General features: G+C 37.0%; 1 long non-coding RNA gene across 1 annotated transcript; it reads right to left on the bottom strand.

The window, feature by feature from the left end:
* Positions 2,153–8,873, bottom strand: LOC110266348. Its single transcript, XR_002353618.1, has 2 exons — positions 8,824–8,873; positions 2,153–2,299 (listed from the first exon to the last, which is right to left on the bottom strand). It is a non-coding gene; the product is annotated as an uncharacterized LOC110266348 (long non-coding RNA).

The raw sequence follows: 12,506 nt of genomic DNA, 5'->3' as shown, positions 1-12,506 counted from the left end.
AGGCTCAAAAGGTTCAAAGCCTACATGATGGAGAAGAAAATAAAACTTATTGGGGGCATCATTGAAGCACCAAATGTTGAGAAGATGATATTTCTTGAGATGATTCCTCCTAGCAATGTCGCACCAAAAAGAACTCGCTAGATTATAAGTTGATGCAGAGGTCATATTCCACTTCTTCAGAACCTGATCATGGAATACTTCACCCGACGGTTCTATGAGCCCTACTTTCATCCCAATTAGCCGCCCCTTCCCATCCCGAACCTCAAGAATCCTCATAATCGCTACGTCTTTGTGTGCCAAGATCCTGCACTCGTCGTTTATCTGCTTATTTAGCATTGCTAACCGGCTGTTATTAGGCTCCAAGTCTGTCTTTGTTAACTTCCTCTATATCACAAAAGTTACATCAAATTCTTTCAGTGAAGCGATAATCGCCTTACAAATTTTCGGAAGCTCTGGAATATCAGTCTTTGTTGTTGATGGAGATGCCGATATGGATCCTGTTGAAGGCGATATAGATGCCAATGTGGATCCTGTTGAAGGTGATGATGCAGCATTCTTCTTATTCATCGTTCTCTTGCCTTGATGCTCTTTCATGTGTGCCTTTCCAAGAGAGTGGTGCAGTTTCAACGCTTTGGATAACCTTTTGAGTACCACACGGTTCTTTTTGCAGTAGAGCCTCTTATTTGCCTTAATTGTTGCCCGGTTCACTTTGCCGTACTCCGGATCCTACAGGGACACTACGACGTCAATCCTTGTAAGGCGGAATGGATTCAGAGCCATAGCTTCTATTGTTTTCAAATCTAGTTTCAACAACTCCTTCAAAGTTTTCTTGCTTCTCATCTTGGCAACCATGATGACACTAGAAACACTTTCCAAAAACAGGTTAGATTTTTTTTCACATTTTGTTAAACATTTTCTTTCCAAAAACATTTTCTTTTTTTCACAACAATAACAACACACAATAAAAATTCTTCATATTTTCTTTTCTCATTCTTTCATAGTTTTATCATGGTATCAGAGTCTTGGTATCCTCCTTAAAGAGGATACATAAGCTATCATCCTTCATGTGAGAACTCACCAAGCTTCTTTTTCAACCTGCTCCCATAATGAATAATAAATCTTCCAATTTAGCTCAGATTCCAACCAATCTCTATTACATCCATTCAAGTAAAAATCTAACATTAGTCTGAATTATCCCTGTTCTAACAGAAAACAACTATCCTTTATGGAATAGTCATTATGACCTGTCTGTGCCTTCTTCCGGCAGTTCCATCTGCGCCTTTTTTCGTTAGTTCCGTCTTCTGTTTCAACATTCATGTCTACATTCTGTTTTAGTAGTTCAATCTGCACTCTTATTGTGCTCCACGCTTCCTCTTTTTTTATTTAACATTTAATTTTATAAAAAGTTCAATGTAGATCATTGAAAGTTCTTGCAAAGAGTATTTGTATACAATGTTTTTGGGACCTAAATCCGGGTTCGCCTCTAAACATTGCCATCAAGATCATCACGAAAGACCGAAATAGCTTAACAATCACTATACTCTGGTATTTACCCAATCCCTATTTACCTTTTTAATTTATCCCTAATTTCATTAAAATACTTCATTATCCTTCCTTGTTAAACCCTAAAACTAATTGCTAAGTCTTGATTTCATTGCAAGGTTCGAAAGGTTCAAAGCCTACATAATAGAGAAGAAAATAAAACTTATTGGCGGCATCATTGAAGCACTAAATGTTGAGAAGATGATATGTCTTGAGATGATTCTTCCTAGCAATGTTGCACCAGGAAGAACTCGCTAGATTATAAGTTGATGCAGAGGTCACATTCCACTTCTTCAGAACCTGATCATGGCATACTTCACCCGACGGTTCTAAGAGCCCTACTTTCATCCCAATCAGCCGCCCCTTCCCATCCCGAACCTCAAGAATCCTCATATTTGCTGCGTCTTTGTGTTCTAAGAACTTGCACTCCTCGTTTATCTGCTTCTCCAGCATCGCTAACCGGCTGTTATTAGGCTCTAAGTCTGTCTTTGTTTACTTCCTCTACATCACAAAAGTTACATCAAATTCTTTCAGTGAAGCGGTAATCGCCTTGAAAATTTTCGGAAGCTCTGGAATATCAGTCTTTGTTGCTGATGTAGATGCCAATGTGGATCCTATTGAGGGCGATGTAGATGCCAATGTGGATCCTGTTAAAGGCGATGATGCAGCATTCTTCTTATTCAGCGTTCTCTTGCCTTGATTCTCTTTCATGTGTGCCTTTCCAAGAAAGTGGTGCAGCTTCAACGCTTTGGATAACCTCTCGAGTACTGACGAACGGACTTTTGCTAGTAAAGAATTCATAATAAATTCCCGTTGTAAGTATAGTTTCTAAACCAACAAAGAATCTTTTCATACAAAAACTTTTTTTGTCACTAAAGCAAACCCAATAAAAATAAACCGAAGTATTTAAACCTCGGGTCGTCTCTCAAGGAATTGCAGGAAAGTGTGTTACTATTGGTTATGAGATTGTATCTTTTTGGGTTTTTGAAATAAGGAACAAGGAAATAAAATTACAAGAAAGTAAATTATTAACTAGAAAAACTCTTAACAAGGTATGAAAACTGGACATCCTATCCTAGTTATCCTTATCAATTGTGATGAGAATTGTTTATTGCTCTCACTTAGTTAACCCTTACTAAATAAAGAAAAGTCAAATGGACCAATCAATCTGATTCCTCAAATCCTAGTCAACTCCTAAGGAAAGACTAGCTTTAGAGGGATCCAAACCAACCAGTAAATTCCAATTATCAATCAACAAAGGAGTTTGATAACTCAAGTTTCTCCAATTAATCAATTCAAGCTAAGAATGTAATAAGATAAATTAAAATCATAAATATGAAATACCTCAAATTGCATTAAATAAGAAATTCAATCTAACATGGAAATTCACAAACTAAATTGTCAACATAAAGTAATTAACAAGGAAAAGAAACAAGCCAGAATGCTAGAACAAATAAAAGTAGAAGAGAGACTAAATTAAAAGAACATTGAACCTGGAATTGAGAAGAAATAAATCTAAAACTAAGAGAAATCCTAAAACCTAAAACCTAGAGAGAGGAGAGAGCATATCTCTCTAGAAAACTACATCTAAAACCTAAAATTCTGTGAATGAATCAATGTTGTGTGGATGAATTCCTTGATTCTCCCACTATATAGCCTCTAATCTATGTTTTTTGCGCCAAAAATTGGGTCAAAAATAGCCTAGAAATTGCCCCCAGCAATTTCTGATACGTCCAGCACGTGGCTCTGTCACGCGTACGCATCGTTCACGCGTATGCATGGATTGAACTTTTGCTAGGTCACGCGTATGCGTAATCCACGCGTACGCATCGCCTAACAGCATGGAAACTATAACAAATTATATATTGTTTCGAAGCCCCGGATGTTAGCTTTCCAACACAATTAGAACCGCCTCATTTGGACCTCTGTAGCTTAAGTTATGATCGATTGAATGCGAAGAGGTCAGGCTGGACAGCTTTGCAATTCCTTCAGTTTCTTATATTCCTTCCACTTTTGCATGCTTCCTTTCCATCCTCTAAGCCATTCCTGCCCTGTAAACCCTGAAAACACTTAACACACATATCACGACATCGAATGGTAATAAGAGGGGATTAAACACTGCAAATTTAAGGCCAAAGAAGCATGTTTTCAATCATAGCACAAAATCAGGAAGGAAAATGTAAAACATGCAAATCCTATGAATAAGTGTGAGTTTAGTGGATAAAATCCACTCAATTAAGTACAAAATGTACCACGAAATAGTGGTGCATCAAGTACTGCAGGGTCCTTTTTGCAGAAGAGCCTCTTATTTGCCTTAATTGTTGCCCGGTTCACTTTGCAGTACTCCGGATCCTACAGGGACACTACGACATCAATCCTTGTAAAGCGGAATGGAGTCAGAGCCATAGCTTCTATGTTGTCAAATTCAGTTTCAACAACTCCTTCAAAGTTTTCTTACTTCTCATCTTGGCCACCATGATGACACTAGAAACACTTTCCAGAAACAGGTTAGACTTTTTTTCACATTTTGTTAAACATTTTCTTTCCAAAAACATTTTCTTTTTTCACAACAACAACAACACACAATAAAATTCTTCATATTTTCTTTTCACATTGTTTCATAGTTTTATCATGGTATCAGAGCCTTGGTATCCTCCTTGAAGAGGATACATAAGGTATCATCTTTCCAGTGAGAATTCATCCTGCTCTTTTTTAACCTCCTCCCATAATGAATAATCAATATTCCAATTTAGCTCAGATTCCAACCAATCTCTATTACATCCATCCAAGTAAAAAGCCAACATCAGTCTTGGTTATCCCTATTCTAACAGGAAACAACTATCCTTTGTGGAATAGTCATTATGGCATGTCTGTGCCTTCTTTCGGCAGTTCCATGTGCGCCTTTTTCGGCAGTTCAGTCTTCTGTTTCAACAGTCATGTCTGCATTCTGTTTCAGTAGTTCAATCTTCACTCTGTTTTAGCGGTTCCATCTGCACTCTTATTACGCTCCACGCGCCCTCTTTTTTTTATTTAACATTTACTTTTATAAAAAGTTCAATGTAGATCGTTGAAAGTTCTTGCAAAGAGTATTTGTATACAATTATTTTGGAACCTAAATCTGGGTTCGCCTCTAAGCATTGCCATCAAGATCCTCACGAAAGAACGAAATAGCCTAACAATCCCTATACGATAGTATTTACCGAATCTCTGTTACCTTTTTAATTTATCCCTAATTTCATTAAAATACTTCAATTACCCTTCCTTTTTAAACCTTAAAACTAACCGCTAAGTATTGATTTCATTGCAAGGCTCGAAAGGTTCAGATCTTACATGATGGAGAAGAAAATAAAACTTATTGGTGGCATCATTGAAGCACCAAATATTGAGAAGATGATTTGTCTTGAGATGATTCCTCCTAGCAAGGTCGCACCAAGAAGAACTCGCTAGATTATATGTTGATGCAGAGGTCATATTCCACTTCTTCAGAACCTGATCATGGAATACTTCATCCGATGGTTCTATGAGCCCTACTTTCATCCCAATTAGCCGCCCCTTCCCATCCCGAACCTCAAGAATCCTCATAATCGCTACGTCTTTGTGTTCTAGGAATTTGCACTCCTCGTTTATCTGCTTCTCCGACATCGCTAACCAGCTGTTATTAGGCTCCAAGTCTGTCTTTGTTAACTTCCTCTCCATCACAAAAGTTACATCAAATTCTTTCAGTGAAGCGATAATCGCCTTGAAAATTTCCGGAAGCTCTAGAATATAGTCTTTGTTGTTGATGTAGATGCCAATGTGGATCCTGTTGAAGGCGATGATGTAGCATTAATCTTATTCAGCATTCTCTTTCCTTGATTCTCTTTCATGTGTGCCTTTCCAAGAGAGTGGTGCAGCTTCAACGCTTTGGATAACCTCTGGAGTATTGCACGGTCCTTTTTGCAGTAGAGCCTCTTATTTGCCTTAATAGTTGCCCGGTTCACTTTGCCGTACTTCAGATTCTGCAGGGACACTACAATGTCAATCTTTGTAAGGTGGAATGGATTCGGAACCATAGCTTCTATTGTTTTCAAATCCAGTTTAGACAACTCCTTCAAAATTTTCTTGCTTCTCATCTTGGCAACCATGATGACACTAGAAACACTTTCTTAAAACAGGTTAGACATTTTTTCACATTTTGTTAAACATTTTCTTTCCAAAAACATTTTCTTTTTTTCGCAACAACAACAACACACAATAAAAATTCTTCATATTTTTGTTTCTCATTCTTTCATAGTTTTATCATGGTATCAAAGTCTTGCTATCCTCCTTGAAGAAGATACATAAGCTATCATTTTTCCGGTGATAACTCACCCTGCTTCTTTTTCAATCTCCTCTCATAATGAATAATCAATCTTCCAATTTAGCTCAGATTCCAACCAATCTATATTACATCCATCCAAGTGAAAATCCAACATCAGTATTGGTAATCCCTGTTCTAACAGGAAACAACTATCCTTTATAGAATAGTCATTATGGTCTGTCTGTTCCTTCTTCCAGCAGTTCCATCTGCGTCTTTTTTCAACAGTTTCGTCTTCTAATTCAACAGTCATGTCTGCATTCTGTATCCGCAGTTCAATCTACACTCTGTTTTAGCAGTTCCATCTGCACTCTTATTGTGCTCCATGCGCCCTCTTTTTTTTATTTAACATTTAATTTATAAAAATTTCAATATAGATCGTTGAAAGTTCTTGCAAAGAGTATTTGTATACAATATTTTTGGAACCTAAATCTGGGTTCGCTTCTAAGCATTGCCATCAAGATCCTCACGAAAGGACAAAATAGCCTAACATTCCCTATACTATAGTATTTACCTAATCCCTATTTACCTTTTTAATTTATCCCTAATTTCATTAAAATACTTCAATTGCCCTTCCTTTTTAAACCCTAAAACTAACCGCTAAGTGTTGATTTCATTGTAAGGCTCGAAAGGTTCAGAGCCTACATGATGGAGAAGAAAATAAAACTTATTGGCGGCATCATTGAAGCATCAAATGTGGAGAAGATGATTTGTCTTGAGATGATTCCTCCTAGCAATGTCGCACCAAGAAGAACTCGCTAGATTATGAGTTGATGCAGAGGTCATATTCCATTTCTTCAGAACCTGATCATGGCACACGTTCCCCGATGGTTCTAAGAGCCCTATTTTCATCCCAATTAGCCGCCCCTTCCCACCCCGAACATTAAGAATCCTCATAATCGCTGCATCTTTGTGGGCCAAGAACTTGGACTCCTCGTTTATCTACTTCTCCGGCATCGCTAACCGGCTGTTATTAGGCTCCAAGTCTGTCTTTGTTAACTTTCTCTACATCACAAAAGTTACATCAAATTCTTTCAGTGAAGCGATAATCACCTTGAAAATTTTCGGAAGCTCTGGAATATCAGTCTTTGTTGTTGATGTAGAGGCCAATATGGATCCTGTTGAAGGTGATGTAGATCCCAATGTGGATCCTGTTGAAGGCGATGATGTAGCATTCTTCTTATTCCGCATTCTCTTGCCTTGATTCTCTTTCATGTGTGCCTTTCCAAGAGAGTGGTGCAGCTTCAACGCTTTGGATAACCTCTCGAGTACCGCACGATCCTTTTTGCAGTAGAGCCTCTTATTTGCCTTAATGGTTGCCCGGTTCACTTTGCAGTACTTCGGATCCTACAGGGACACTACGACATCAATCTTTGTAAGGCGGAATGGATTCAGAGCCATAGCTTCTATTGTTTTTAAATCCAGTTTCAACAACTCCTTCAAAGTTTTCTTGCTTCTAATCTTGGCAACCATGATGATACTAGAAACACTTTCCAAAAACAGGTTAGATTCTTTTTCACATTTTGTTAAACATTTTCTTTCCAAAAACATTTTATTTTTTTCACAACAACAACAACACACAATAAAAATTCTTTATATTTTCTTTTCTCATTCTTTTATAGTTTTATCATGGTATCAGAGCGTTGGTATCCTCCTTGAAGAGGATACATAAGCTATCATCTTTCCAGTGAGAACTCACCCTGCTTCTTTTTCAACCTCCTCCCAAAATGAATAATAAATCTTCCAATTTAGCTCAGATTCCAACCAATCTCTATTACATCCATCCAAGTAAAAATCCAACATCAGTCTCGGTTATCCCTGTTCTAACAGGAAACAACTATCCTTTATGGAATAGTCATTATGGCCTGTCTGTGCCTTCTTCCAGCAGTTCTATCTGCGCCTTTTTTCGGCGGTTCTGTCTTCTGTTTCAACAGTCAAGTCTTCATTCTGTTTCAGCAGTTCAATCTGCACTCTGTTTTAGCGGTTTCATCTGCACTCTTATTGCGCTCTACGTGCCCTCTTTTTTTATTTAACATTTAATTTTATAAAAAGTTCAATGTAGATCGTTGAAAGTTCTTGCAAAGAGTAATTGTATACAATATTTTTGGAACTTAAATCTGGATTCGCTTCTAAGCATTGCCATCAAGATCCTCACGAAAGGACGAAATAGCCTAACATTCCCTATACTATAGTATTTACCCAATCCCTATTTACTATTTTAATTTATCCCTAATTTTATTAAAATACTTCAATTACCCTTCCTTTTTAAACCCTAAAACTAACCGCTAAGTCTTTATTTTATTGCAAGGCTCGAAAGGTTCAGAGCCTATATGATGGAGAAGAAAATAAAATTTATTGGCCGCATCATTAAGCATCAAATGTTGAGAAGATGATCTGGCTTGAGATGATTCCTCCTAGCAAAGTCGCTCCAAGAAGAACTCGCTAGAATATGAGTTGATGTAGAGGTCATATTCCACTTCTTTAGAGCCTGATCATGGCACACTTCACCCGACGATTCTAAGAGCCCTACTTTCATCTCAATTAGCCGCCGCTTCCCATCCCGAACCTCAAGAATCCTCATAATCGCTGCGTTTTTGTGTGCTAAGAACTTGCACTCCTCATTTATCTGCTTCTCTGGCATCGCTAACCGGCTGTTATTAGGCTCCAAGTCTGTCTTCGTTAACTTTCTCTACATCATAAAAGTTACATCAAATTCTTTCATTGAAGCAATAATCGCCTTGAAAATTTCCGGAAGCACTGGAATATCAGTCTTTGTTGTTGATGTAGATGCCAATGTGGATCCTGTTGAAGGCGATGTAGATGCCAATGTGGATCCTGTTGAAGGCGATGATGCAGCTTTCCTCTTATTAAGCGTTCTCTTGCCTTGATTCTCTTTTATGTGTGCCTTTTCAAGAGAGTGGTGCAGCTTCAATGCTTTGGATAACCTCTCGAGTACCGCACGGTCCTTTTTGTAGTAGAGCCTCTTATTTTCCTTAATTGTTGTCCGGTTCACTTTGCAGTACTCTGGATCCTGCAGGGACACTACAACGTCCATCCTTGTAAGGCGGAATGGATTCGGAGCCATAACTTCTATTTTTTTCAAATTCAGTTTCAACAACTCCTTCAAAGTTTTCATGCTTCTCATCTTAGCAACCATGACGACACTAGAAACACTTTCCAAAAACAGGTTAGACTTTTTTTCATATTTTCTTAAACATTTTCTGTCCAAAAACATTTTCTTGTATTCACAACAACAACAGCACACAACAAAAATTCCTCATATTTTCTTTTCTTATTCTTTCATAGTTTTATCATGGTATTAAACCCTTGGTATCTTCCTTAAAGATCATCTTTCCAGTGAGAACTCACCCTGCTTCTTTTTCAACCTCCTCCCATAATAAATAATCAATCTTCCAATTTAGCTCAGATTCCAACCAATCTCTATTACATCCATCCACGTAAAAATCCAACATCAGTCTTGGTTATCCCTGTTCTAACAGGAAACAACTATCCTTTATGGAATAGTCATTATGGCCTGTCTGTGCCTTCTTCCAGTAGTTTCATCTACGCCTTTTTTTGGCAGTTCCGTCTTCTGTTTCAACAGTCATGTCTGCATTCCGTTTCAACAGTTCAATCTGCACTCTGTTTTAGCAGTTCCATCTGCACTCTTATTGCGCTCCACGCGCCCTCTTTTTTTTTATTTAACATTTAATTTTATAAAAAGTTCAATGTAGATTGTTGAAAGTTCTTGCAAAGAGTATTTGTATACAATATTTCTGGAACCTAAATCTGGGTTCGCCTCTAAGCATTGCCATCAAGATCCTAAGGAAAGAACGAAATAGCCTAACAATCCCTATACTATAGTATTTACCCAATCCCTATTTACCTTTTTAATTTATCCCTAATTTCATAAAAATATTTCAATTACCCTTCTTTTTTAAACCCTAAAACTAACCGCTAAGTCTTGATTTCATTGCAAGGTTCGAAAGGTTCAAAGCCTACATAATAGAGAAGAAAATAGAACTTATTGGCGGCATCATTGAAGCACCAAATGTTGAGAAGATGATCTTTCTTGAGATGATTCCTCCTAGCAATGTCGCACTAAGAAGAACTCACTAGATTATATGTTGATGTAGAGGTCATATTCCACTTCTTCAGAAACTGATCATGGCACACTTCACCCGACGGTTCTATGAGCCATACTTTCATCCCAATCAGCCGCCCCTTCCCATCCCGAACCTCAAGAATCCTCATAATCGTTGTGTCTTTGTGTGCCAAGAACTTGCACTCCTCGTTTTTCTGCTTCTCCAGCATCGCTAACCGGCTGTTATTAGGCTCCAAATCTGTCTTTGTTAACTTCCTCTGCATCACAAAAGCTACATCAAATTCTTTTAGTGAAGCGATAAGTGCCTTGAAAATTTTTGGAAACTCTGGAATATCAGTCTTTGTTGTTGATGTAGATGCCAATGTGGATACTGTTGAATGCGATAATGTAGTATTCTTCTGATTCAGCGTTCACTTGCCTTGATTCTCTTTCATGTGTGCCTTTTCAAGAGAGTGGTGCAGCTTCAACGCTTTGGATAACCTCTCGAGTACTGCACGATATTTTTTGCAGTAGAGCCCTTTATTTGCCTTAATTGTTGCCCGGTTCACTTTACAGTACTCCGGATCCTGCAAGGACACTACGACATCAATCCTTGTAAGATGGAATGGATTCGTAGCCACAGCTTCTATTGTTTTCAAATCCAGTTTCAACAACTCCTTCAAAGTTTTCTTCCTTCTCATCTTGGAAACCATGATGACACTGGAAACACTTTACAAAAATAGGTTAGACTTTTTTTTTCATTTTCTTAAACATTTTCTTTCCAAAAATATTTTCTTTTTTTTCACAACAACAACAACACACAATAAAAATTCTTCATATTTTCTTTTTTCATTCTTTCATAGTTTTATCAAGGTATTAGAGCCTTGGTATCCTCCTTAAAGAGGATACATAAGCTATCATATTTCCGGTGGAAAATCATCCTACTTTTTTTTCAACCTCCTGCAACAATGAATAATGAATCTTCCAATTTAGCTCAGATTCCAACCAATCTCTATTACATCCATCCAAGTAAAAATCCAACATCAGTCTTGGTTATCCCTATTCTAATAGAAAATAACTATCCTTTATGGAATAGTCATTATGGCATGTTTGTGCCTTCTTCCGGCAGTTCCATCTGCCCATTTTTTTGGCAGTTCCGTCTTCTGTTTTAACAGTCGTGTCTGCATTCTGTTTCAGCAGTTCAATCTTTACACTATTTTTGCGTTTCCATCTGCACTCTTATTATACTCCACGCGTCCTCTTTTTTTTTTTATCGCGCTCTACATGCCATCTTTGATTGCGCTCTATGCGCCCACTGAAGACCACTCTTATTGCGCCATACGCGTCCTCTCTCTACGCGCTTTTTTTTAAGATCACTGCTTGCTCTCTCTCCCTCAAGCACAACATCTCCTTTTATATTTTTGCTGTCGGAAGCTCTAGCTCCGCCGCACGCATCTCCCTGTGCGTCACCACGTCAGACGCGTCTTCCTCAACAATTTCATCGGAACTTATCCAAGCTGTGGATTATTGACATCTTCTATCCACCAGCTTGCGGGGACGTATTAAAACACTCTTCTACCTTAGCCCATGATAACAATAAAGAAGTCTCACAACCCATAAATTCAGCCCAATAAAATACATAAATTCAGTTATAATTTTAGCATTTATTATCTTATCTTATCTTATCTTATCTTTATGTTATTTTCTTATCTTATCTTATCTTTACTTTTATCTTTCGTAGGCAATGCTCTATATATATTTAGTTTTATCTTCATAATTCAATTCAATTAATCAACAATCAATAAAATTTCTTCATTTTTTTTTCTATTCTTTTACAATTTTATCAATACTATTAAAAATTGAATTTAGTAATTATTATATATTATTTNGTTATAAAAATCATATCGAACCGATTGGGTTAAACGGAAAACCGAATTCGATTTGATTCAATATTATGACCGTTTAAAACAAAATCGATAAAACTCTTTAAATCCGTCAAAATTGGTGCGAACTGCAGTTAAATTGGACCAAGCAACCACAGTCATTTGCGCGTTGATGATGGCAATTGAAATATAAAAAGAGGAGTGTTAGAGCCAGTAACTTTTGTGATTTGTAGTCATTAAATAGTCATTAATAATAATTTTAATGGTGTGAGATTTCATCCAATAATTCACTTTTTTTTATTAGTTATATGCTGGCCAGAATTTAATAAAATTACTGTCCTTAGACTTTTTCATATAAAAAATATAATATTTTATTATTAATTTTAATATGAAATATATATTTTAATCATACTTACAAAAATCAAACTGAACTAGTCGGTTCAACTAGAACCGAATTCTTATCCGGTTGGTTTGATATTCTAACTGTTTAAGGAAGAAAACGAATCAAACTCGCTTGAACTTCTGTGGTATTGATATTCTGACGTCAATTATCTTCTTGCTTTATAGTGTGTTTATAACTTTATATGTTGAATAGCTAGTGCAACTTAAAGAAAGAATTTTTTTTGTTTTATATATTTGTTTATATAATATGTGTTATATA

The sequence above is a fragment of the Arachis ipaensis genome, chromosome B09 (genome assembly GCF_000816755.2).
Source record: "Arachis ipaensis cultivar K30076 chromosome B09, Araip1.1, whole genome shotgun sequence".
Lineage (NCBI taxonomy): Eukaryota > Viridiplantae > Streptophyta > Magnoliopsida > Fabales > Fabaceae > Arachis > Arachis ipaensis.
This window is presented reverse-complemented; position numbering and strand designations above follow the sequence as displayed.